The sequence below is a fragment of the Vidua chalybeata genome, chromosome 1 (genome assembly GCF_026979565.1).
Source record: "Vidua chalybeata isolate OUT-0048 chromosome 1, bVidCha1 merged haplotype, whole genome shotgun sequence".
Classification (NCBI taxonomy): Eukaryota; Metazoa; Chordata; class Aves; order Passeriformes; family Viduidae; genus Vidua; species Vidua chalybeata.
Window position 1 is genome coordinate 84,098,103 of NC_071530.1, and position 24,896 is coordinate 84,122,998.

The 24,896-nt window shown below is 44.2% G+C and overlaps 1 protein-coding gene across 3 annotated transcripts in view; it reads right to left on the reverse strand.

The window, feature by feature from the left end:
* GRB10 (growth factor receptor bound protein 10) overlaps positions 1-22,760 on the reverse strand; it is a 146,322-nt gene extending 123,562 nt beyond the window's left edge. The window contains exon 1 of one of the 3 annotated variants that reach the window (XM_053957031.1): positions 22,357-22,760. The gene's annotated coding sequence lies outside the window, so the exon portion shown is untranslated. The remainder of the gene's footprint in view (positions 1-22,356) is intronic. The other 2 variants (XM_053957074.1, XM_053957038.1) reach the window with 2 other exon arrangements.
* Positions 22,761-24,896: the final 2,136 nt, after the last annotated feature.

Here is a 24,896-nt window from a genome sequence, read left to right on the forward strand (position 1 = left end):
TTCCTTTGCTAGTGGGAAGCCTGACTGACTTCTTACTCAGGTATGGAAATTTTATATCCATCTTTTTGCTGCAGAACTTGGAGATGTTGACTTTGTTCTGCCAAGTGTACTCAAAGATGTTAACTTGGTGTCCCAGTAATTTGAGACCAGGCAATGGAGAGGAGGGACACAAGTTCATAAATGAAACCCAGGATGTACTGATGCAGGCATGCCCTATAACCTAAGGCAGGAGCTCCAGAAGTCAGCATAGTGAAGATCAATTTCATGTTTATGATGCCTTCAAACAAATGCCCAGAGTGAACTTGGGGCACACAACTTAACCCACAGACCAGATTAGAATAGCATCAGCTACCAGCTCTGCTGCAAAATACAGGAAAACAAGTATTTTCCCTGCCTCTCACATAAAAACTCAACTGCAAATGTCTTCAAGGATTCTTGACAGAAAGCAAAGGTAAGAACTGTTCTGGTTTTAGTTCCTTAAGAGATGTTACCTTTGCTCATCAAAAAAAAGTCAAAATAGATAAGCCAACCATGTATACTAAATAACTGCTCACACATTACATTTTGAGAGCAGCATTAAAAGATTATTATAAATTGCACAATGGAAATAATTCAGTCAAGATTTCCAAAAGGAAAACATCAAACTACCAAGCTGTTAACTGCTGTGTATACCCTGTCACACCTAAAGGGATCTGGACATAGCACGAAAGACGCTAAGTTATATGCTTTTAGAAATCAGTTCAAGGTAAATCCAGGGAACTTAAAAATCAGGAAGTAACTTCTTTTCTGAAAGAACTAGCTAAAACTATATAACACAGACATGAATAATCAATAAGATGGCATGAGCAAATGGCACTACAGCTTCTGCCGAAGTTATGACTCAAATCCACCTGAAGTTTATGACACTGCATGAACAAGACATGTGGGCATTATCCCTAGAGACTCTTAGAAGGACCTGAGCTGCTGTAGAGCTAGCAGGAGTGGTTCCCCCCTTAACACCCAGCCAAAGGCTAACAGTTAAAGGTAGGAAAACACAGAGACTTTTTTCCCATACAAGAAGTGCTCAGAATTACCGTAGAGGCCATTATTTTCAATGTATCCTTAAGCTCTTTGAAATGTGACAACCAGGGAGGCAACACAAAGTTTGCCAGCAGTATAATGTGTTCAGTCAGAGCTGGAGGTTCATGCAAAGCACAGCAGAAGGATCTCATGATCACAGGCAAATGGGTAGCCAAAAGGGCAACTCTGATTTAATTTCCACAAACTCAAGCCCATGCGCAAGAAGAATAACCCTGCCTGTGTGTACCACTGAAGTAAGTGTCAGGAGTCTGAAGTATTATCTTAGGGGAAAGAAGGAGGAGAGGGGGAAAAAAAGCAGAAAATATCTCACAAGGAAACACAGATTAAGAATCAACGAACTGCCACAAGCAAAGCAGAATCATGACAAGTCATTAAACCCAGGGCACACCCACTCCTTGAAAACTGTGGGCTGTTATGACATTGAAAGGGTAAAACAGAATTAGAAAGAGTATAGAGAAGAGGAATTCCTAAAGCAGAAATGAATAGTCCTGGATCATTTGGCATAGAAAAGAGACAGCTGAAGGAAAAGAAGGCAGACATCGAGTCAGTTATAGAGGACATGGAAAAAGTGCCGAGAGAATAAGCATTCTCTCTCAACAGAAAAATTCAGACAATCTGAAATTGATAGGAAACATGAAAATCTTTCCTATGAGGTGAGCAGATTTACGAATGTGTTAAAATAATAATAATATTTAGACAAGCGCTGGAGAAAGCTCATAAGGGAGAACAGCAATGATAGTAATAGATGTGCACTCTCCAGATAACTGCAGCACAGCTCACCAGGAAGCAGAAGGGTCTAAAAGCAGAGAAAAACTCCTTGCAGGCTTTCTACCTAAGCAACTGCAATTCAAATCAACATTTTTCTTCTTTAATTGATATTCCTGGCTGAGAATTGTGGGCGCTAGACATTAACCAAATGGGGATGGTGGTGAAGAAGAGCTGGAGGCACAGCCACATCACTGTGGTGCCGAAGCACCACCTCAGCACTGCCACACTGCATCCTCCAGAAACACTGCACCAATCTAACAGATTTGCACCTTTAGCAAATAGGCACAGACCTAAAAACTACAGTTGCTAGGCATCCTCCATGTAACATTTACTTTTAACAGCAAGTCCTGCAGGCTGCTGCAGCATGCAAAAGGAAGAATATACGTAGCCCACAAGTTGACAAGCACACGCCAAAATGCTGGCTCTCTACAACACACAACATGATCCGCTTCATGAAAGTGCCTGTCCCACTATTTCCCTGGGAGTTTACTACATCCATGATGCAATACATTTCAGCATTGAATACAAAAGGTGAAGTTTTCATAATTGGCATCTAGGAAGACCCCTCCTTTGCATTTCAGGCGAGAAAAGAGTAAATTGAAATCTAAGGTTTTAAAGAACATGATTCCTGCATGATTAAAGAAATGTGATTAACTCCTCCCAAAATCACAACTTAAGGCTAACACCATACTGAAAACTGGTAAGAGACCACAGCTGAACAAAGCCTTGAACACCTCTTATCAGCTTTTTATTTTGAAAAAAAATGTAGAGCTACTTTCAAAACAGCATGAGAGTCACAACACCAGAAAGATTCTGGCCTTTTCATGTTCTCAAAATAGCATGCTAGAAAGATGTCTACAAAAATAGAAATTTTAGGTGCATTTTGCTTTCATCTCGAGCATCAGCTCAAGTCTATCCAACGCAGCATTCGCGTAAGGCTCCATAAAGCATTCCCTCATACACCACCAACCCCACTCTGATCAGTGGCAGACAACTGTCATCAGATGCAGCCAATCACTTGAAAGCACTCCAGGACCAGAGCGTTTGGATGCTGGAGCATGCTTGTCCCTTCCCTGTCACCCCACACACACTGTGTACTGAGAAATGCAGATTCCTCTAACTTGCTTCACTGAAATCCAAGGGCTCTAATAGAAGGTGGTAGCCAGCAGCATCACCAAAAATAAAACCATCACAGAGAAACTAGTGAAGTATGAAGTAATGCTTTCTGTCAGAGGTTAAGTGTGCAAGTTATTTTCACTGTACTTCTTGACACAGAAAAGCAACAACAGCAGCAGCAACAAATTTCAGGAACCATACTCTCTTTCTCCTCCATGCCCAGGAGGCAAACCAAGGGAAAAGCAATTGTCTTCAAACAGCCCCTCTGCTCCTTGACTGCCCTTCTGTGTGGCAGACTGAAGCTCACTCAGTGTGTCAGGGAGAGCATCGCTCCTCACCTCCTCTTCCTGCCTTCTAGGAATTTCCCAGGCCAACATTGGAGGATTAGGAGCTGTAATGCTATTAAACACCGCAATATCAAAATGTGAACTAAAGCACATAAAGCCTGCCTTCAGAAGAGGAGAATTTTGGGGTGTTTTTTTTATTTAACCTCTGGAAAAGCATCTAACGAAAACAGTGAGGAAGCAGTGTCAAAACTGGCAGCTCCGCAAGCAAAACAGCCGAGTTTACGTGCTCATTGCAGCCCGCCTGCTACTTCAGATTACTTATTGCAGAGCAACAAGTCATTCTCTCCCTAATTGGGTCCCAGTCTAAAATAGTCCTGTTATTTTTAGTACAGTACTTAAGTATCTGAACTGTGCCCTGTACTGCCAAAGCTGGCATGCATCCCTGGCCATACCAGAAATTCCAATGTTAAACAAGAACACACATGCCACATACCCAGGCCAACGTTTGTTCTTCTGCCTTGTCTTTGGTGGGCGACTTTAAAGACTTTAAACATTAACAGCCAGCCAAAAAAGGCACATGCTTATACGCTAATTCTGCATTTAAAGCCTCTCTCCCAGCTACTGTGCAACAAGAGAACCAACCCGGCAAGGAAAGACTGAGGGTTGCAATACCACTGACTAGTTAGAGACAGTCACTTTGTCTTTAGGGCACAGAGAGAAGGTAAGAATGGGATTATTTTATCTCCATCTTGCTTCGTTTGCATCCACACAAGTTCTGGAGCACTGAAGGAGAGGATAAATCTAAAATGCACTCTAACTCACCCCTCTTCTGTCCCCTTCCACACTGCACATACACTATGGATTAAATTTAAACTAGTCAAGAAACAAAAGGCCTGTGTTAAATATGTTTACACACACCACAGAAGGACGATTATGTAAGCTCTGTCTCACAAACAATATGCTTCTTCTGCAGAAGAAATGAGATGATCAAAAACTTGTGCATGTTTCCAAGTCAGTCTTCCCACCTTCCATCACAGGGGTGACAACCGTCCTGCAGCATGCTAATTCTGGAGTGCAGGGAGCAGAATAAAATCCAAAATATCCATAGGCTGCTCCAACAAAGCCTTACCTGTCACTGTGAGCTGACTGTCCGTCACCTTGTGCTGCCACTGTAATCTCATTTTTGTTAAACCAGGAAGAAAAAGGACCCAGGAGGAATTTACTCTGTCCTTTTACCAAGTACTTTGCAGCAAGGAAGTCAACTCTATGAAAGAGCTTTAAAGACAAAATCCTAACCTGAAAGACGGCTGCCAGCCAACAAAAATTTGTTAGTCTCTATTACCACTAGACCATCTGTTCTTGAAACTGTACGTTCCTTTTCAGAAGGGTTTTACTTTGTGAACAGCATCAGCATTGTTCACTCTCTCCACTCTGTCAACATCCCCTTATCCAACACACTTCTAGATCTGGTGGTGACACAAGACTAAGCCTCTAGTTTATCATATCATTATCTAGCCATTTTGGGTTAATCAGTATATTTCAGTACTTTCTATTTTCAATTATTCTAACCTCAGACAGTAGCAGAAGCAACATATGTAAAATCTTTTATAGCTTCTGAGTTACGGCTGAGCTGATCAAGGGCACCAACTAAATGTTGGTCTCAAACTCAAGTCTGACAAAAGAGCTGAGGCAAAAATTCAGCCTTTTGGCATTTGCCCTGTAATCATAACTGTATATCGATTCTGGATGAAAGAACTTGCTCTGTGTTTGAAGAGAGCCTTCTGCCACTGAGTGTTCATTCTCTCTCATCTTCAGTTTTTAGTTAATCCTCAGATCCAAGATATTTAAGCTTTGCTCTTGCCCATACACGACAAAAAGCAAGCAATAGTTTGTCTGTCTTGCTAGGTAAAGAGGTCAAGCAAAGGCCATTCATCTGCACTCCTCTAAAAAAGCAATAGCCTGCAGACAATTATTGCAATACCAAAATAAGTGAAAGTGAAACAAGAGACATGAAAAACTCATTCTGTAATTCCACAGCAATAAAATAATGATTAAGGGACAGGTCAGTCAACTCATCACTTTCTCAAGAAAACTACAAGGTAGCATGATCAAAACAAAACCCCAACAAAACCCCCAAACAGCAAAAAAAAAAAAAACCAAAACAAAAAACAAAAACAAAACAAAAAAAAAAACACCCAACCAAACCAAACAAACAAACTCAAACTACTGCTAGTGATGACAGGAGAAACGAGATTAAAAAAAAAAAAAAAAAACAGATCACCTTTTTCTCAAATTGGCTGGTTTTCTTGAAACTTAGTAATGAATTGAACAGTTTGGATTTTTTTTTTTAAAGCTTCAAATCATTAGCAGTTATTTTTGAAAGTCCATAGTGGATTGACAAGGTAGCAGAGGCTGGGGAATGGTGAATAGTGATTTCCTACAGAAGTGGGAGGGGAAAAGAGTGGGAAAAAAAACATTAAGAATGATACTTGTTGCTTAATTCGCACATTTACCATTAAATCCATCTGCTACCACCAAGAAGAAAATAAAAGATTGAACTCAATAAAAACTGGTTGTTAGTGTATAAGCCAAGTCAGACCAACTCAACATCCTACTATGTCAGAATAATGTATTTTAGGAACACAGAAGCAGCAGACATTGACTCTAAATTCTGACATTAGCAAAACCACATCAAAAGATTCAAACTGCATTCTCAAAAAAATAAGAAAACTTTGTCATACTGTTATCAATGCAAACGGTCATCTTATGGCAGATTTGAAAGTGACTGAGCAACTGCACTGACTTATATTTGCTCGGAACGTCAAAAAAAATTGAAATACATAATAGCCTGACATACTGAATAACCTCTGCAGAGATCTGCCTTGGTCCCACACTCTTCTAACACTAATGATCTAGATAATGAAGGAGAAAATTACACTTATTAAAACTGGGGAAGCTGCTAACTTAAAGCTGTCAGCTTGCTGGAAGACTTAATTCAAAGCATGTTTTAGAAACTGGAAAATTCTTTGTTGAGAAAGAGGCAAATACTATAGAGGAATGTATAGAGGAACATATGTGAGAATCATGAAGCAACAGTTCTGCTCTCCTTGTGGCTGATAAAGCTTCCAGCATGAAGCTGTACCCTAGCTTCAGCAAATTTCAGAAAAGATCAACTGGAAAGAATCCAAGCAAAAGCAATAGGAACATCACAGAATTAGAAAAACATGACATCTGGGAGGAAAAAAGAAAAAACAGAATTAACTGGAGCTCAGCCAAAAGAAGCAAAAGTAAGGGCCATGATGAAATCTTTCAAATCAATGAAAGCCTGCTGCAAAAAAAAAAGAGGGAATAATATCTTCTCCATGCCCACAACTTTCAGAAGAAACAGAAAAGTTTAAAAAACAAAGGTTTAGGAAAATATTACTGTACTGGGTGGAGTGAGGGCATAGGGAAAAGATAAAAGAGAAGCACCAAGTCAAAATTGCTCAAGAGGAAAAAAACCAGTGAGTCAACACCCAGGACTGTGAGGAATAAGCAGTTTCCCCCAAGCACTGCCACCAAGCTGCCATCAGAAACACAGCTACACTCCAGCTTTTCACTGACTAGTTTACCTGCATCAAGTCTCCTCTCCAGATCTAGCACTGTACTACAAGAAAAATAAACTTAACAGAATGCATTGTCTCCGCTCTTTCTTCAAAGCACAGTACCCAAAATGAGAATACCAACAAGCTGCATACCAGCTGTAGCCTTCAGGGCTGAAAGGGCTCAGTCCTAAAGAAACAAGAAAACCCCCAACCAACTCAAAACCTTAGGTGTCAAAATACCTTTTCAAGAAGTGTAACACAGGCACTTGCCTCTGTTGATACATGGATCCAGCTACATCCTAACACCACAAACAAACCAGAACCTGACAACAGAGACACATGGCCCATACCCTCAGCCCTATAAATTTTGCTCCTCAGTTTCATTCTAGAGCACAAATAGCAGGAGCACCACTTTGACTGTAATGTTTGACTCTAATGTGTATTTTTTAATGCTTAGCCTCAATCTACAAACCGTAGATCAAAATCTCGTGGTTCCACTGCCTGTCAGGTTTTTGAAAGATACAAGGAGTAGAGAAATTTCTTCTTGCAGAAAAGGGTGGAAGATAACCAGCACAACTAACTGGAGACGGTACTGCAAGGTGCAATCCTATCATTCTGAAGCTTGGCACTACACTTAAGTCAGTAGCAAGCATCTCTGGAAGCTGGTGGGGGATAGGCAGGGGTAACCAACAAAACCTCAATCTCTTTAATTTTTTTTAGCTCATGCACTGTGAGCACCAGTGTATTCCAAACTGCACTTGCATTTGTTCTCACTATGCAAAACCTCTGGGAATATCTACAGGAAATGAACTCTGATTAGACATAACTGCAAGCACTATCATCTTATTCAGACAATTTTCTTTCTTCAGCCCCCCTCCCCACACACCAGTTTGACCTCCACTATTTGCATCAATGGAAGTAGCTAGGGATAGGCATTTCACAAATCTCACAAATCCAGGGTACAAGACTTATTTCAGCCTTTAACCATGCAACTGGAAGATATTTAAGCATGCCACAGAGGCTTAAGGGAGGCTTTGAAACTGCATTTGCTTTATACTGTCAAAAAGACAGTCATTTGTCATCTTTTCTTGAGTATCCCTGAGTAAGATGTTGATGCAGAGATAAATATTCATAAGGCTACCTCATGCAGCTTTCCTCAAATCTGACTAGATCCAACTCCCTCTTGTTTTAAGAAGTAGGAATTATATGTAAATATCACAGCAAAGGAAGGAGATGTAGATGTTAACATGTAGGAGTTAAGATCAGGTTTCTGTGCATGGGAGGGACCCACTGTGGATTTAAAGGATTAGTGGCAGTGCCCATCCCTCTCCATCAGGAATGATCCTCTGCTCTCCACTTTGCAGATTTACAACTGCAGATACTGAGATCTTCAACCATAAGGCTGATGGTCCCCAAAGACAAAGCACTCATCACTCCTAAATAGTAAAGGGCTGGAAAATAGAAGGAAAAATAAAATGGTTTTAAAAAGTAAAATCCATAGGTGTAGACACTTGAAGTCAAGAAAAGTAAGCACACATTGGCATTTCATGGAGTTCAGCTGTGCCACTGTTCGCAATCAGCACAGGCATTTTTGCTCAGGTGCCTCACCATGGGATTACCCCTGGTATCTCTTACTGTCCAAATGGCCACCAGGCCACAGGACATGGCACATAAACATCCATTCATCCACTCCAAAGTAACACTTGTGGGTTAGACCAGGGCCAAAGCCAGGCCAAGTTTTAGACACAGCTTAGCTACCTACCTGTATCACAAGAAGGATGTTTACTATGCACTGTGGTATAAATACTCCTCCTCTCCCCATTTTTTGCATAACACTTCCTCCACCTTTGGAGAAGCCATCATCTTTGAGAGAATTTATCTTCCACGAGCTGGGACGTGGGAGCAAACACAGAGTGATAAAACCATCACACAGGCAAAATATCCACCAAAAACTGCAGGCTTTTCTCATACAGATGCCTCACAGCAGCTCCAAGAAAGTGTTAGCATTACTCCAAAGAGATAATCATATCAGTAATAATTTTCAGAGCCATGATTTAGCCATGCTGTGAGTTAAGACATTCCCTCACCCATCACGTTATCTTCACCAGAGAAGGGTGGGGGTGCAAACTACTTTGCCTTTTCTTTACATCACCCTAGAAAGGCACACATGATGATGGGAGTCAGTTTGATTCCTTCTCATCTCACACTGCTGAGAAATGGGTGCATTATGAGGAGGGGAAAAAACTCCAAAAGATAAAGGGGATGAAAAAGTTGAGCTGTATCAATATTGCCCTTCTTTGTGCTTTCTCTTTTAGGTTCTCAGCTTGGCCCCTTTAAAGCAGCTTTCCCTCTCCCCTCCCAATGTTACAAAACACACATATGAGGAGTCACTTAGAAACTGCTAATCAAATGCTCAAAAATAGACTGAAGTAGTTTCTAATATTTCTTTTTCAATATGTATCACAATAAAAAAAGTTCAACCATATTTAGTTGGCCTTCATTTGTACTCTTAGGTAAATTTTACATCTTTTGCCTGTATTCAGTTTTTCCTCCCTAATGGATTGATTCTTTCTTACAGGATGCAAAAGAGCACGGGACTTTGTGAAAGATGATATGAAAATTCAAAGCTTTATAAGTTAGGTCAGTTTTAGGATTCAGCTACTTCAGATCGCTCTGCTTTGGTTTATACAAATCCCGTTAGCTCTTCATTGACCAGGCAAACCTTTAGGAAGATTACTGCTATGCTACAAAATCATCTCCATTGATAAAATAAAACACTTGTAATCCAGGTTGCACTTAAAGCAATAAGGTTGTAAATAGAGTCTTCTTATAAAAGTGGCAGGAAGTCATTAAAATTCACTTAAGCTACCTAGGCTATTTGGTTAATTTTAATTTTAAACTGCTAATGGACTTCAGAGACAGCACTTCAGGTAAAAATCACTTTTATTAAAACCTTTCAGTCCCTTGGTTTTCTAGGGACCTCATTTGACATGGCTAAGGTGTCAGGTATCCTGAGTCACCCCATTACAGCACTACTTTTAAAAGGATCCCAAAAGACTCTAGGAAGACTTAACCTGAAGCTCCCTCCTCTCCAAGCCTCTCAGCTTGACAGCCCTACAAAGCTCCCACACTACCACTCAGCCCAGCAGCCCCCCAGCCACACTCAGAACTTCAACACAAACCAGCCCTGCATACACCACATTGCTGAAAGGCTTCATCCTGAGGTCCCAGGGATTCCAAAGAAGTTTCACAGAGTTACAGTCGCAGAATTAGAGGATATTGGCAGGAAAAGGTGACTAAGACCAGGTACTGGATGAGAGCATCATTACCCACACAATTCAACAACTTATGGCTCTAACATAGGTTTAGGCAAAAATTCACTCTGACCACACCACTTGTTCTGTAGTCAAACACTGACTTTAGATGAGCCACAGTTGCACACAGGAAGAAAGCGTCAGTCCCCACACACTTTAGAAAAATAAATAAAACAATTTTTAAAAGTACTTGTCCCATGAATGCTTCTCTGGCTCAATGAATCTTCTCTGAAACACTGCCAAAGACAGTACAGATATGACATGGCTGAAGGCAAGCATACAAGTTGGCCAGATATCCCAAAAAGAGGAAGAAGCTTGCTATTTGTACACAACCACATTAGTGTGCCCATGAAATTACTGCTCATTCATTACTTCCTTCACTTCAACAGCCCCAAAACCGAACACAGCCATGCCAAGCAACTGAAGCATAAGGAGCATTTGTTATAAAATCTGAAGTTCAGTCAACAGCTGATAGATTGCTCAAAGTGAAACACAGGGTATGGGGAGAACATTTAACACACATTTTGTCACTCTCCAATTGACCTTGCAAAAGACAGAAGCTGTTTCTAGATAGTGGCAAGTGCCTGTAACAAAGGCGAAGAAATGATCTCTTCCTTAATCCATCCAAGAGTCCACATACAATGGAACTGGTATCCAGCCAGAAGGACTGAACTAGTCAAAACTCAATCATTTTTGGGCTAAAATTATGGAAAAACTATTCAGAAATGGTTCTGAAGAGAAACCCCAGTCACTGCTGTGCAATCCTGAACCCAAGAATCTGAACTCCAAGTCTTCCCAAACTCTGTTCAGCAAAATGAAGAAAATCCATGACAGGTCACCTTGTCCCCCAAATCATTCCACATTTACCACAGACAAGAACTGAATAACTCGCTTTGGTTTTCAGTCTGCAACTTTTTTGTTTGGTTGGGATTTTTTCAGGCTAAAGCAGACTAGCATTATCATGGCTGAGAAACTGCAGCTCTAAGGCAGCCCTTCAAGAGTCACAGGTGTTCAAGGGAAAGATCTGCCCCACCGCCATCAAGACCATTTCCCAGCAGATACCAGAGCAGTCACCTCAAATGCCTTTATTTGACTTTGGCTACAGAAACCCTTCTTGATCGGAGCAGAACGTCTGAACCAGCTCACAGGCAGTTCTGGGATTCTGAGACTGGGAACAGATGAGACATTCCAGGAAAAAAAACATTTCAGCTGGTAACTGGTCTGAAACAAATATGTGTTACCACTACGTTTCAGAGCAAGTCAACCAGATCTCTGGTGTTTGAACAGCTATCATGCTTACTATTTTTCATCATATGAATAATGAGGGATTTATTACCAGTTACTTCCTCAGTTATTTTGTTTCATGACAATCATATAATAAGATACAGCTACACATACCTTATATAATCTCCTGAAACTGTGAAGGTGCTATTTTTATCTTCTTTAAATGTACAAGAGCAAGTGTAACATTTTTGTTATGGCTGAGTTGCTCAATAAAAAACCCCACCTAGCACTGACACATTTCATATTCATTTTAAGAAAACAACCCAGCACAACAGGTCCATTTTATTAGAAAAAGAAGTAAAATTAAAAAGACATGAATAAACACAACATTTATTTGATCCACATTCCAGGGCAGCAAAGAGATCAAAAACAGGGTTAACCCCCACATATTGCAGAAAACTCCCTTCAACAGGTAAACCTTGCAAATACTGGCAGGCTCTGGAGACCCTCTACAAAGCCAGGTTTAGTCTTTAGCTTGTTTGCTTGCGTAGCTCCATAAGATTTGTAGAAATTCACAAAGAAAAAAAAAAATGTTGATGGGTTGCCAAGCTGGCCCAGCAGTTTGCTGCCACTGAAAAGAGATGGGATCTATTCTTCTCTTTCTCATTTCCTTTTCCTGGAAGAACACCTCACCTCAGCTGCCCTGCCACATGCTTCCAAGAACTGATCCCATCCTTTAACCCAGAAGAAAACCAATCCCAGAAAAAACAAGTACACAGGATAGCTTTCCTACCCAGTTAGAGAGTCAGCCATACACGCCATACACCACCAAGCTGGTCCACGGGAAGACACCCAAACACTCCAGAAAACAGTGTCAGCTTTTCGTAGATGGCCCACATCCTTTGAGAAATGAAAATATGCCTCTCTTCCTGGGGAAAACATTTTTCACCTCTTCAAATTGTGGAGCTTTCACACACACAAAAAAATTAGTATTTAAATACTCAGAAGTAAAAGTGACCTGCCTCTCTGACAGCTGCAGATGTGCTGTCTTCCTGAAACTCTACCAAGCACTGTTAAATTGACCTGAAAGGCAACTTCACATCACCTACAGATGTATCACCTCAGCTCACGTGAATTTTAAATGAGACCCCTAGGGAATAAATCTTGCTAAGGAAGAGCTGGACTGTTGGACATGAAGGACCCAAGAAGTTCTCAGAGAAGAATACAAGCAAAAACACAGTCAGGCTGTTAGAGCACAAGACTCTTTCACTGAATTTTTTAAAATCAACCATTTTCCAAACATCTGTAGTTTGAGAAGTTCTCCTGCTCCTGGGAAGAGAAGTGGAATAATTTCTAAGTAAATGAAAATCAATTACACATTTACCAAAACTACCTAAGGCTTAGACTAGCAAGACATCTTGCAATGCCATTCTCCTACTGAAGACTGTATCAATACTGTTGTTCAAAAGACACTGAGGAAGAAAATTATCCAACAACTCAACCAGGCATTACAAGTGTTACAACACACCTAAACTGCATCAGCTGCAACAGCCTTTGCGCTGCTTCTCTGACTTCCCATGTGTTAAGAGTGTAATCCACCTTTGCTAGCAAGGAACTCCACAGAGATTTTTCCTGACCTTTATTAGCATCAGCTCTAGAACAAAAAAATGCATGCCGAATGGGAAATAAGTCTGAGTACACATGAGAGATGTCCGCAACTCGAACCGCATTTGCTCTCCACTCCTACAGCTCATCTCATAGTCTCGCTGCTCAAGTCTCTTGAAGCCTTTTGAAAAATAAACACAATGCCTTTTTAAAAACTTTTCAACTGCTAAATGTGATGACTACATGTAATGTTATAACAGCCTACCAGTAAAGTGTATCAAAAGAATCAGTTCGTGAAAATCACACATGGACTTAGATTGGTTGGATGGATGGGCAGAGTCCAACAGCATGAAGTTTAATAAGTCTAAGTGTCGAGTTCTACATTTTGGCCACAAAAATCTCCTACAGCGTTACAGGCTGGGGACAGTGTGGCTGTGGGGATAGTTACAAGCTGGGGACAGTGTTTAGGCAGAAAGGGACCTGGGGGGTGCTGGGAGACAGCCGGTTGGATATGAGCCAGCAATGTGTCTTGGTGGCCAAGAAAGCCAATGGCATCCTGGCCTCTATCAGGAATAGTGTGGCCAGCAGGAGCAGGGAGATCATTCTTCCCCTGTACTCGGGGCTGATGAGACCACATCTTGAGTGCTGTGTCCAGCTCTGGGCCCCTCAGTTTAGGAATGACGTTGAGATGCTTGAGCGTGTCCAGAGGAGGGCAATGAGGCTGGTGAGGGGCTTGGAATACAAGCCCTATGAGCAACGTTTGAAGGAACTGGGGTTGTTTAGCCTGGAGAAGAGGAGGCTTAGAGGTGACCTTATTGCTCTCTACAATTTCCTGAAGGGAGGTTGTAGACAGGTGGGGGTCGGTCTCTTTCACCAGGCAGCAACTGACAGAACAAGAGGACACAGTCTCAAGCTACATCAGGGAAGGTACAGGTTAGATATTAGGAAAAAATTTTTCACTGAAAGAATAATAAAGCACTGGAAAAGTCTTCCCAGGGAGGTGGTGGAGTCACCATCTCTGGATGTGTTTAAAAAAAGACTGGACATGGCACTTGGTGCTATAGTCTAGTTGAGGTGTTAAGGCATAGGTTGGACTCGATGATCTTAGAGGTCTCTTCCAACCTCTATTATTCTGTGATTCTGTGACTGTGACATTCCAGTCTATTCATTTCTAGAGCATCATAAAGGGCTATTTCAATTGCTTTCCCCTCACAGGGCTGTCCTGGTTTCAGGTGGGGTAGAATTATTTCCTTTCTAGAAGCTGGTACAGAGCTGTGTTTCAGATTTAGGATTAGAATAATACTGATAACACACTGATGTTGTAGTCATTGTTGAGTAGTGCTCACACCAAGTCAACAGCTCTTCCATTTTCTCACCCCACCAGTGAGGAGGCTTGGGGTGAGAAATAGGCTGGGAAGGGATACAGCTGGGGCAGTGGACCCCAACTGGCCAAAGGAATATTCCATACTACATGGCATCATGCTGAACAAAAAAACTGGGGAGAGGCAGTGGCCTGATGCTTGGAGACTCGGTGGGCATCAGTCAGCAGGTGGTGAGCAATTACACTAATCATCACTTGCTTTTATACCCTTTTTCAGTTGCTACTATTTTACCTTCCTTTTCAGTTCTCCTACACTGTCTTTATCTCAACCCAGGAGTTTTGCCTTCTTTCCAATTCTCTTCCCCATCCCACTGATGTGGGGGTAAAGTGAGTGAACAGCTGTGTGGTGTTTAGCTGCCTGACAGGTCAAACCACAAGGGCCATCATTATAATAATTTAAAAACTAAAGCTAGATGCCCAACAGCCAGGGAGGGGAAAAAGACAAACCAAAAAACAACAACAAACCAACTGACAGACAAGGAGGAAAAAAACCTCCACCACCAAACCCACCCTCTTTTGGACTCTACTTTTTGACTTCAGTTCAGAATTCCTGGAATGATAAACAAAATAATACAACAAATAACAGAACAAAACAAAAGATAACAATGTTACAGCTGGTGAGCTTTTTCATAAAGCATTAAAAATGCATGCCTTGTGCATCTAGATGATGGTAAATCTGTCTCTAGCATAAGATGCAGAGGCAAGAAGTACTCTGTCCTCACAATCATGCTGCACAGATATGCTTCTCTTGGAAATTGTTTGCTACATCTCTTGCTGTGACCATGTACAGTAACTGGAACATCAGAGATGGACAGGATAAACAAAAGCAACCTGACCCACCAAGAAAGCATCTGCCAGCACTTGAGCCATTGCTCTGCACAATATCAAGGCCTGAATTCTGACATAATCCCCTGACATCTCAGGTGATGTCAGCACAAGCGGCTATTAGAATGAAGGATGATCCCCCACAAGACATTAATTCAGAAATAATCGATGGTCTTGCAATACATATTTCTCCCTTAACATTCTCCTAAATGGACTTTAATACATTTGAGCCAGAAGGGAAAGCAGGCCTTTTAAGAAAGCTTGTGATATTTTTGTCTTGTGCCAAAGCCTTCTGAATTTTTAGCTTTTCCAACTCCTTGAAGTTTAATTCCACACTTGTGCTTTGATATAATAAAAGCTCCTCATTCCTTTCCAAGGATGCTCAGAGCTTTAACAGTACACTAAGCAAGACCAACCTACAGATTTTACCTTCCCCCAGTGCTTCTCACCCCCTCTCTCAATTCCCATTTATGGAGAGAGAACGTTCTCCTATCTGAATCCGTACCTAGTAGTTTGGCAGACATGAACATCACAGAAAAGAAGGAAAGAAGAAAGCAAGGAGGGAAAAAAAAATCACCTCCCCATTTTTATTTCAGCCTTGAAAACTTCTGCTCCAATCCTTTCTAATACACAATTATCTTGTCCTACCATCTACCAATAAAGTCGGTATCTGGGAAAATTTTTCTAGCAGATTTTTCTCTAGTAAAGGATTCAAACCCTTGCTGCCAGTTAGTTTTGACATCTACAAATATATGAAGCATGCACAGACACAGAGCCCAATTGCAACTCCCTCAACAAAAATATGTTTAAGTGTCAAATCAGAATCACAGAACCGCAGATCGTTCACTAACAGCAACAACAGCAGTGAAAGAGATCTGGGTGACATCTAATGAATTCCCTTCCTCACAGTTTCAAAATTAAAATTAATACCTGAAGATTACCTAGAAATAAAGTTGAGCAAAGTAAAAAAAGTAACTTCTGAAAACTTTGTCTATGCTACAAACCAACAACATGAATTTGGACAGAGCTGCAGCCACTAGATCAAGTCATCAAAAGGGAGAATTTAGATGCTGGGCACTGAAAGAAGTCTCTAAGCGTTCATCAAGTGCTAATCTCCACCATGAAAAGACTATACAGACTTACAGATTCTCCCTGCTTATTGATTTTCTCACCAGGGATGCATGATGGAAGAATGATACTGGTCTCGTGGAGTATTATCCACCCTTATTTAGCTGCCTTCAGCAACCACAGGCACAGCTTGGATGCAGACACTCAGTTTCTCAGATTTCTCTGCTGACACAAATCCTGCAGTAAGAGCATGAAGGGAGTGGAAGGACCACGCTCTGATGCTTACTGTGTGAACAAATCCAGAAATCCCCACTGCTGCTCAGCAGGAGAGCTCCTTCCCACTGGGCTATAGGTTTATTCCAACAGGATGGTATGGTATTTCCTCTATGGTTTGTCTGCCAGGAAAGTCATTTCCTATTTTTGTCCTGTTATGAGCTAGTATAAGCTGGCATTGATGGAGGCTGGGAAGAATGAGAGGTTGGTTTGCTAGTGGTTTAACCAAACATGTGTTTACAATTACCCCATTCATCCCTGTCTGTGCAAAACAGTCTTTTTTGGAACGTCCCCATGGTCCTTGGATTTGGCCTCCAAAAATGCTGAAACAGACTTGCTGAGAAATACATTGAATATTACAGCTAGAGCAACAAAACTGTCCAATGGTTAATATTGCAACCATTAACACAATTGTTGGACATTAAGATCAACATAGCTGCTCAACTTGTTGTCCTTAGCTGTTGGCCTAAGGATGACAGCTCAACAGCAGGAGGGTAAGATAATGGGAAAAGCTTTTGCAGTCTTCCCCTGGAGTCCAACAAAAGAATACAACAGAAACAGGGCACTGTGTTGCTTTCTCAGCTATTCTACAGCATCTGCCCACAAGAAGAGAATGCAGAGATGGCCATGATGTTCCCAGGAAGTTTATCTAGGGCACTCATCACCTGCGCATTCAAGGACCATGACTATCACCACTGTCCCAAAGCTCTTTTCAAAAATACACAGCACAATATAAATCAAGACTTTCATCCACCCTCGCCCTCTCCCCAGCTCTCACTTTAGGGAAGAATAAACAGAGTCCGTTCCATCATCATGTGGTAAAGGGGGAATTTCTCACTGCTGATCCTTTCTCCAAGAGGTCAAACCATTCTAACAAAAATGCCTTATCCCATCATACCTGAAACAGCATAATCTCAAAGACAGCAGTCTTGAAAGCTGCAGTTCCAAAAGAGACACATTTCACCTCTCTCAGTATCAATGAGGTAGACTTTCATGCCATGTGCCTAGATTATTCCAGATCTAGTTTGTCAATCTACAAGCTTGATATAACCTGTAATTTTACTTCATATCGTATGTCAGAGAACTACACACTCTCCTCTACCATTTTACTCACTCCGAAGTTATCATTTGATACCCAGGGATATAACGACTTACCAAAGGTTTCTGAAAGGATTCAGGAAGAACGTCCCTCACACTAATTTACAGCAGCAGTTATTACACGTTGTATTATCCATGATATGGGAGGTGTTCTACTCTGCTAAAAAGATCACCCACTTTAAAATAACTGATCTTCATGACAGCTTTTACTGTAACCATTCGGGAGTGGTAATCTGCATTCCCCATGGGTTAACTAATTGGGATGCAATTAGCAGGTTTCATTAAAAGCTCTCTTGACTTGTAAATGAGCATTAGTGCTGGGCTTTGAAGAACCCATTGTCATTCATCCTGACTATATTTTTGTTCAATCCACACCTGAGTCTCTGGTCAGTGCCACTACAGGTTGCTTGCCTTTAAAAACCCAAGCAGCAGCCATAAAGCTGCTGCCACCTTCCAAGGGAAAGTGACTCACCCAGTCCTCATAATCTCATATTTTTGTGAGTGACTCCTCACCATTAAACAGAATTCCCTCGTCTTTTCTCTTACAGAGACCAGGAAAGACAGAACTGTTCACAAGGACACTACTCTAAAGCAGAGGATGAACTTCCAATGCCTTCAGTCCTGAGAGCCACGTCCATGTGCTCTGTATGAACTGATCCATCTATGACTTATGAAAGACCCTAGGAAGGCAGAGAGGGAAGGAAGTTTTCAGTCAATGGATGCACATTAGTGTGAATGTGAACATCTCTTTATTAAAAAGTTTCAGGATACCTTGCTCCTATGGACATCTGAAGTCATAGATGCTCCTATGGACATCTGAAGTCCAAAAGCTGCTAGAAACCATAACCACCATTATCAGATGAAGGACCTGTATGAAAAACATAGTGTCTATCTCTCTACACACGTACCTGCTGACAAGATGGCACCCAGGGGAATAAAGCATATAAAAGGGAATGTTCAATATATCCAACCAAATCTTATAAAGTCAGGCTACTCTAGTTGTTTCATCACTGAAGACATTAAGAGACTGTTTGTAGACAGGATGCCTCATACTGATCAACCGTTTTCTTTAATGATGCTCTCATAGTGGAATCTGGCTTTCTAGGACAGTACTCTCCACATTCCCGATGCGACAGTGGAGCCATATTGAGCTAAAGGGAGAACTGCTATCCAATTCAACAGATGGCATGAAAATAGCAAAGACCTGGCACGGGACTAGTTCAGAAGTGCACAGTTCAACGTGTATAAAGAAAGAGAAGTTAGTGAGGTGGCATCTGTTTACTTCATAATATTATGTTTCAAAACAACCACTGGTTTGGGAGAAAAAGTAATGGGAATCAAGACTACTTTGTCACATCCAAGTTTAGATTGCAACATGCTCTCCTGACCAGCAGGCAGTGCAAAGATAGCAAACCTGTAAATAAAGCTCAACGCTAATAAAGGGATTCCTTGGCAACCTCATTCCTTGTAATTCCTAAAAAAGATTGTGGGGTTTCAACTTTTTGGTAAAGGATTTCAATTCCTAGATTTCCCTGGGTGAAGAGTTGCAACTGGTATATTTTGGACATGGCCAGGAGCAGGTCCAGTTTCCAAGAAAAACAATCCTAACTTCTTAGCCTGCTTTCCTACAGAAGGAGGCTTATGCAATCACACTGTAGCCAAGCCAGTTGGCAAGCTGCATGCAAGCCTGACAGAGGCAGAGGTCTCAGAAGTTATCTTCCTTGTTTATGAAAACACCAGGCCAGGTGGGCACACTTAAGAAGCACAGCACTGTGAATTGTCATCAAGACTCTCATAGCTGAGATAAATCCAAAGAAAAGCAGGCTTCCTCAGTCTTAGTTTGGACAGAAAAGTTAGCACAAAGTAAAGAGAAGCTTTTCCCCTGACCCCATTAATAAAGTTCACTCCGAGATTTAGAATAAAAAGGCCAGCAGAAATTAGTAAGGGGTTTCACCACAGTGTTTGCAGCAACCAGTGAAATTTTTAATTGAGCAAATACTTAAATGCATCCTAAAATGCATACCACTGGACATCAAAAGGCACCCCTCCACCTATTTCCCCACGCCACATTTCAGTGGTCTGAAGAAACACCTGAGTGCATTTCACACACAAACATACACACACACTTCCTAAGACAGAGCTGAGCTGGTCTAAGCAGAAGTTATACCTAGAAATCTGGCCTCATTTAGCACCATCACCTCCATAACACGAGCAGAGAGACACAGCAGAAGTGAGCAACAGTAGGGTCCCAGCCAGTGACACCAACCAGGAGCCCCTCAGTTTGCCTGCTGCCCCTGCCATGAACACCCAGCGAAGCTGACAGTGCCTCATAGTCTAGAGGGACATCTGCTCGTTTGGGGCTGTCAGAAAATAAATTCCCAGCGCAACACTCTGGTGCTGCTGGCAGAAGCAGTGCATGACCCAGCTATGCCTCTCTTCTGCCAGCTGGGAACTCCCTGCCTTGGAAGGATACCTCTGCCAGAAAGATCCAGATACTTTTTGCCCATTTACATCCCAAGCACAGATGAGAACATGACCAAAGATTTCTAAAAAACCTCTGTAACGATTCTTGCTAGAGTCATTTAAGCACTCACAAGACAGAGGGCTGCAAACACTTGTTTTATTCACAGAGTGCACACTATACACTTCAGCAGAACTGAGATGCAGAAATACATTTTGCATTTAGGCAGAGCTTTTGGACTACACATTAAAAAACACAGGAACACAATACTGAAATCCAGGTGTGGCTGTATGTGTGGATAAAAGCCAGCTCACACAGTGCTAAGAGAAGGGATAGTTTGATTAACAAAACCAAGGAAAATCATGGAAGTACCACAAGATCTTTAATATGTAGCCAGGGCAAACAAGACCTACTTTAAGAACAAATAACATCCAAGTGAAGAAAATAAATCAGACCAGAACATGGTATAATGATCACCAGAGGCAAGCGTCAAGGGTCTGCTGCTCTGTCGGTTTACTGTTTGCAGGAAAGCTACCAAACAGTACTCTTCAGGCTCTGCTGTTTGCTCTATGCTGTGCTGAATTTTAAAGAGTCCAGTGTTAGAGAAAGAAAACCCAAGCAGCTCTGATAGTAATGTATACCTGTACAAAGGTAGACAGGGGAATACAGCTCTGGAACAGCTCTCCTGCTTACGCTGCTCTGAGAGCTTAAGCCCTGGAGGAAGACAAACAGCATGGGAAGAGCATCCTGCTTAACACCCACACCGTGCCTCAGCCCGAAAAGCATCATGAAGCACAGCCAGAGTTCTCATCTAAAGTTTCAAGCATATTTCCTCTTTTCCAGGTTTTCTAATCTCCATATGTTTGTGGTGCTTTTTTTCTTTTTTTTTAACCTGTCTTCATAACTCACTCGTTTTAATCCTAGGATTAGCCTTGTTGCCCTTCTCTGTACCTTTTCTAGAGCTGTAAGTACAACTACTAGCCTCAGAACACAGGAATAGATGGAGCTGGAGCGTTAATGCATCCTTGCTACACATCCCACAACATCTCTGTTAAAACACATAAGCACCTTTAAGAGGCAAAACAATTTCAGCTGCCCCTTGGAAGCGTAACTGAAGGTGGCACATGCCCACATCCCTTCTATCCTGCCCCCTCCTGCTTTGCCACAACCCCAAATTCATTCTGCCTTGATGAGGAGAAAAGCAAACCACATTCTTTGAGTCTGTTTTAGAAAACCTGATCAATGCTGCTTTGACATACCAGCAACACATGTTCCCATTTCAACAAATGGGAGCATTTCAGGCAGACCACCACTTCAGATGGAGTGGGGCTCCTGGCTGCTGAATCAGCACTTTCCATCCTGCTGGCAATACAGAGTTATGCGACGCTTCAAAGGAAAGCAGGGAAAAGGGGGAAAGGGGTGGGAGGGGGCGCTGGCACTTGAGCAGCAGAAGCGGGCAAGAGGATTGTGCAGGAGTTCATCTGCCAAACCAATTAACTGCAAACTGTTCTTATAAAGATGCCACAGTTTCAGCCCCGGCTTGCAGTACCGCAGTTATACAATGAGAGCCATGCGTGCCCGCCTCTCCCCGGCGGGGAGCTGGGGCAGAAGCTCCCCGCTGCCCCTCAGGGAGGGTCTCTCGGGCTAGCGAGGGGCTGTCGGCACGGCCGGGGGCTCGGCAGGGCCGCTCTCCGGCGGGCACACGGCCGGCTGGCCGGCTGCCGCCGCACATCCCCGCCGCGGATGAGCAGGAAGGTGGCAGCACCCCGGGGTGGCATTTCTGCGAACTGCCCATCCGCCAGCCCTCCCGCAAACCCTAACCGGAGCAGGGGGAAAACCGGGGAGTTTCGGCGGCAGCAGCACCACCAGCAGTTGGCGGGCCAGGTCTTCGCTCTCCTCCAGCGCGGGGCGACGGGAAAGCCCGGCTCCCGGCACCGCCGGGGCGAGGCGCGCAGCAGGCGAGCAAACAAAACGCGGCAAGGAAGCCCCGAGACGGGAAAAAGGGCCGATCTTCCGCACCCCGCGGCCGCCGGCGAACCCCGTCCGACCCCGGGGACTCCGCGCCGGGCGGGGGGCGCTCCCCGTGGGCACTGTGGGGGGGCTCGCCAGCGGCCCCAGGAAAAGGAAGTTTGCTCTCCTCCTCCCACCGGCCTCCGCTACCAAGAAGCCGGCGAGCCCTCACCCACCCCGGCCGGCCTCACCCCGCTGCGGCTCCTCAGGGGCAGCAGCCGCCGCCCCCCTGCGCGCCCCGCGCCGCCCCCCGGCCCCTTACCTGCTGGACGGGCAGGCGGACGGCACCGTCCCCGCCGGGCGCCGCGCACCCGCCAAGTTTGGGGCGGGGGCAGGGGGTCGAGGGAAGGGTCGTGCGCGGCGGTGGCGGGGACGGGAGCGCGGGCGGGGAGGGGGATCCTCCGGGCGGCGGGGTGGAGAGGGGCGCGGGCGGGGGAGAGCGAGCTCTCGGAGCCACGCGCCTCAAAACCAACAATAACAAAAGAAAAAATTAAAACCGAAAAAAAAAATTAAAAATCATACAATTAAAAAAAAAAAAGGCAATTAAGTAAAAAAAAAAAAAAAAAAAAAAGCAAAACACACCCAACGCGAACGAGGACGTTCGCGCCTCCGCAAGGCGACCCCGGGCTGCGGGAGGGATCTGCGGAGAAAACTTCTGCCCGCCTGTCCGCGCTGCCGCCGCCGGCTCCGGTGCTAACGGCGCCCGCCGCCGCCGCGTTCTCCCCTCGCGCCCAGCTGACTCCCGGCGGGCCCCGCCCCGCGCCCGCCCCGCGCCCGCCCCCGCCGCACGCAGCCGCAGCCCCGGCCCCGGCCCGCGCCCCGCCGAGGGCAGGGGGCGGCCGGGAGCCTCGGCGGCCGCGGGCGGTGTGGCGGCGGCGCCCCTGCCCGCCCTCCCCCGTCCCGGGGCGAGCGACGCTGGAGGCGGCACATCGTGGGGCTGTGGCGGGTCTCCTGCCCTCTAACAAAAGCTCACCCGCAGGTAGCACCGGCGCGTGCTTTTCTTGGGAAGGGCTGATTTTTCTTTAAAATAAAACCGACAGAGCATCTGTACGCGCGAGGCATTTGTGCGTGGACTTTTTCTTTAAACTCATCGGTCCTGTTCGCACATTTTTCCCCGCAAAACTGCGCAGGGCAAGTGCCCCAGCTCCCCTCCCTTCGCTCCAGACAGCACAGAGCAGGCTCCCGGCGTGTGCCCGGCAGTACGGTGGGCTCTTCAGAGCTCCTCCGCGCTGCAAAGCGCCCTGCCCTGCCGAGATCCTCAGGCTGCCACTAGCACTCCTATAGGCTGCTGCTGCGAACTTGTGTGCGCTGGGACCTTCGCTATGTCACCACGGTAGCTCCGAGCCATCCGATTTACAAGTAGCTTGCAAGTAACTCAGACTGTGGAAAAGCTGTTTTAAGGGAAGCAAATCTGCACGCTTCCCTAAGAGCTACTGTTTTAAAACGTATTGACTTTCCACAAGAGCCGTCACACTCTGTGAGGAGAGGAATATTTACTTCACTAGACGCAAAACCACCTCTCAAAAGAAAGTGGTCGCCTCTATAAAAGGCAATTGAGTCCAAGGAGAAGTGGGAGAAATCTCTGGGCTTTTCTTCCTAGACAGATGCATGTACACTAATGGGGGTATTGTGGCTAAGCGCCCGAGCTGAATATATTTTGAAATGTAACATGATACCTTCTTTGCTCTTGCTCTTTTTTCCTCCGTGGCTCTTCTTTACTGTATATAAAGGAATGCTTTTCTTATCAGCCCACCCTCCGGTCCCCATGTTTCCAGCCGTGCTCTGCTCTCGCTCTGTTCTCACCACTCGCTCTCCCTGTTCAAGTCCTCAAATAATCTCTCCAGTTTCCTTCAGTGTGTCACCTCAGCCTCTTGGACACACGTGCCACTCTGCTGCCTGCTCGCTGCTCACCCTGCTCACCAGCCCCCCGGCCTCTCCTCCGGCACCGCGCTCCTCTCAGCCGTCTCCACTTGATGCAGTGCTCGCTGATCGTCTGTCAGCACCACTGCTGCCCGTCCTGTCCTATCCTGTCCTGTCCTGTCCTGACCCAGTCCATCGGGACCTTGTTGTGTGGGCTGTCACTTCCCAGCCCCATTCAGCCCTCTCTTCCCACCACCAGGCTGGTTTGTCCTGCCTTCCTGTGAGCCAGTATTCACCCTGATCTTGCATTTTGTGGGTCCAGCCTCAGAGTGCTGGTGCATCACCAAAGCAGAAGCTGTCTCCTGTCCAGGTTACTATTTAGAGAAAAGGTAAATGCAGGTGGTATCAGATTCTGCCTGAGATTACTCCAGAGACAAGAAAGTACCTACTCACAGTAGGCTGGCATCACAGTCCCACATGCTTACATAAGAAACTTTCTGTACGCAGAGATCCAGCCCAGATTGGAAGGGAACTCCAAAGATCACCTGGCCCAACTTTTTATGGGAAAGGGATGAGACTATCACCCTGTCCAACTGCATCTGGAAAGCCTCCAGTTGTTGTGACTCCACCCCACCCTGGGGATGATTTTCCTGTGGGTGATGTTTCTATCCGTAATTTTTTTTTTTTTCAGTGAATCAAAATCAGTGTGAAACCTCTCCTCATGCAACTTGTACTGTTGCCACTTGTCTGCTCCCTGTGCCTCCTTGTGAAGAGAAAATCTCCATCTTTTTTGCAGCCATGCATGTGCTGGTATGATTTGACCAGGTTTTATGCAATAGGTGTCCAGTTCTTGCTGCTTTCGCAGAACCCGCTGCTGTGGGCATGGCCAAGGACTTCAACACATGCCTCTTCCACACGCTGTTTAATGCTATTTGCCCCCAG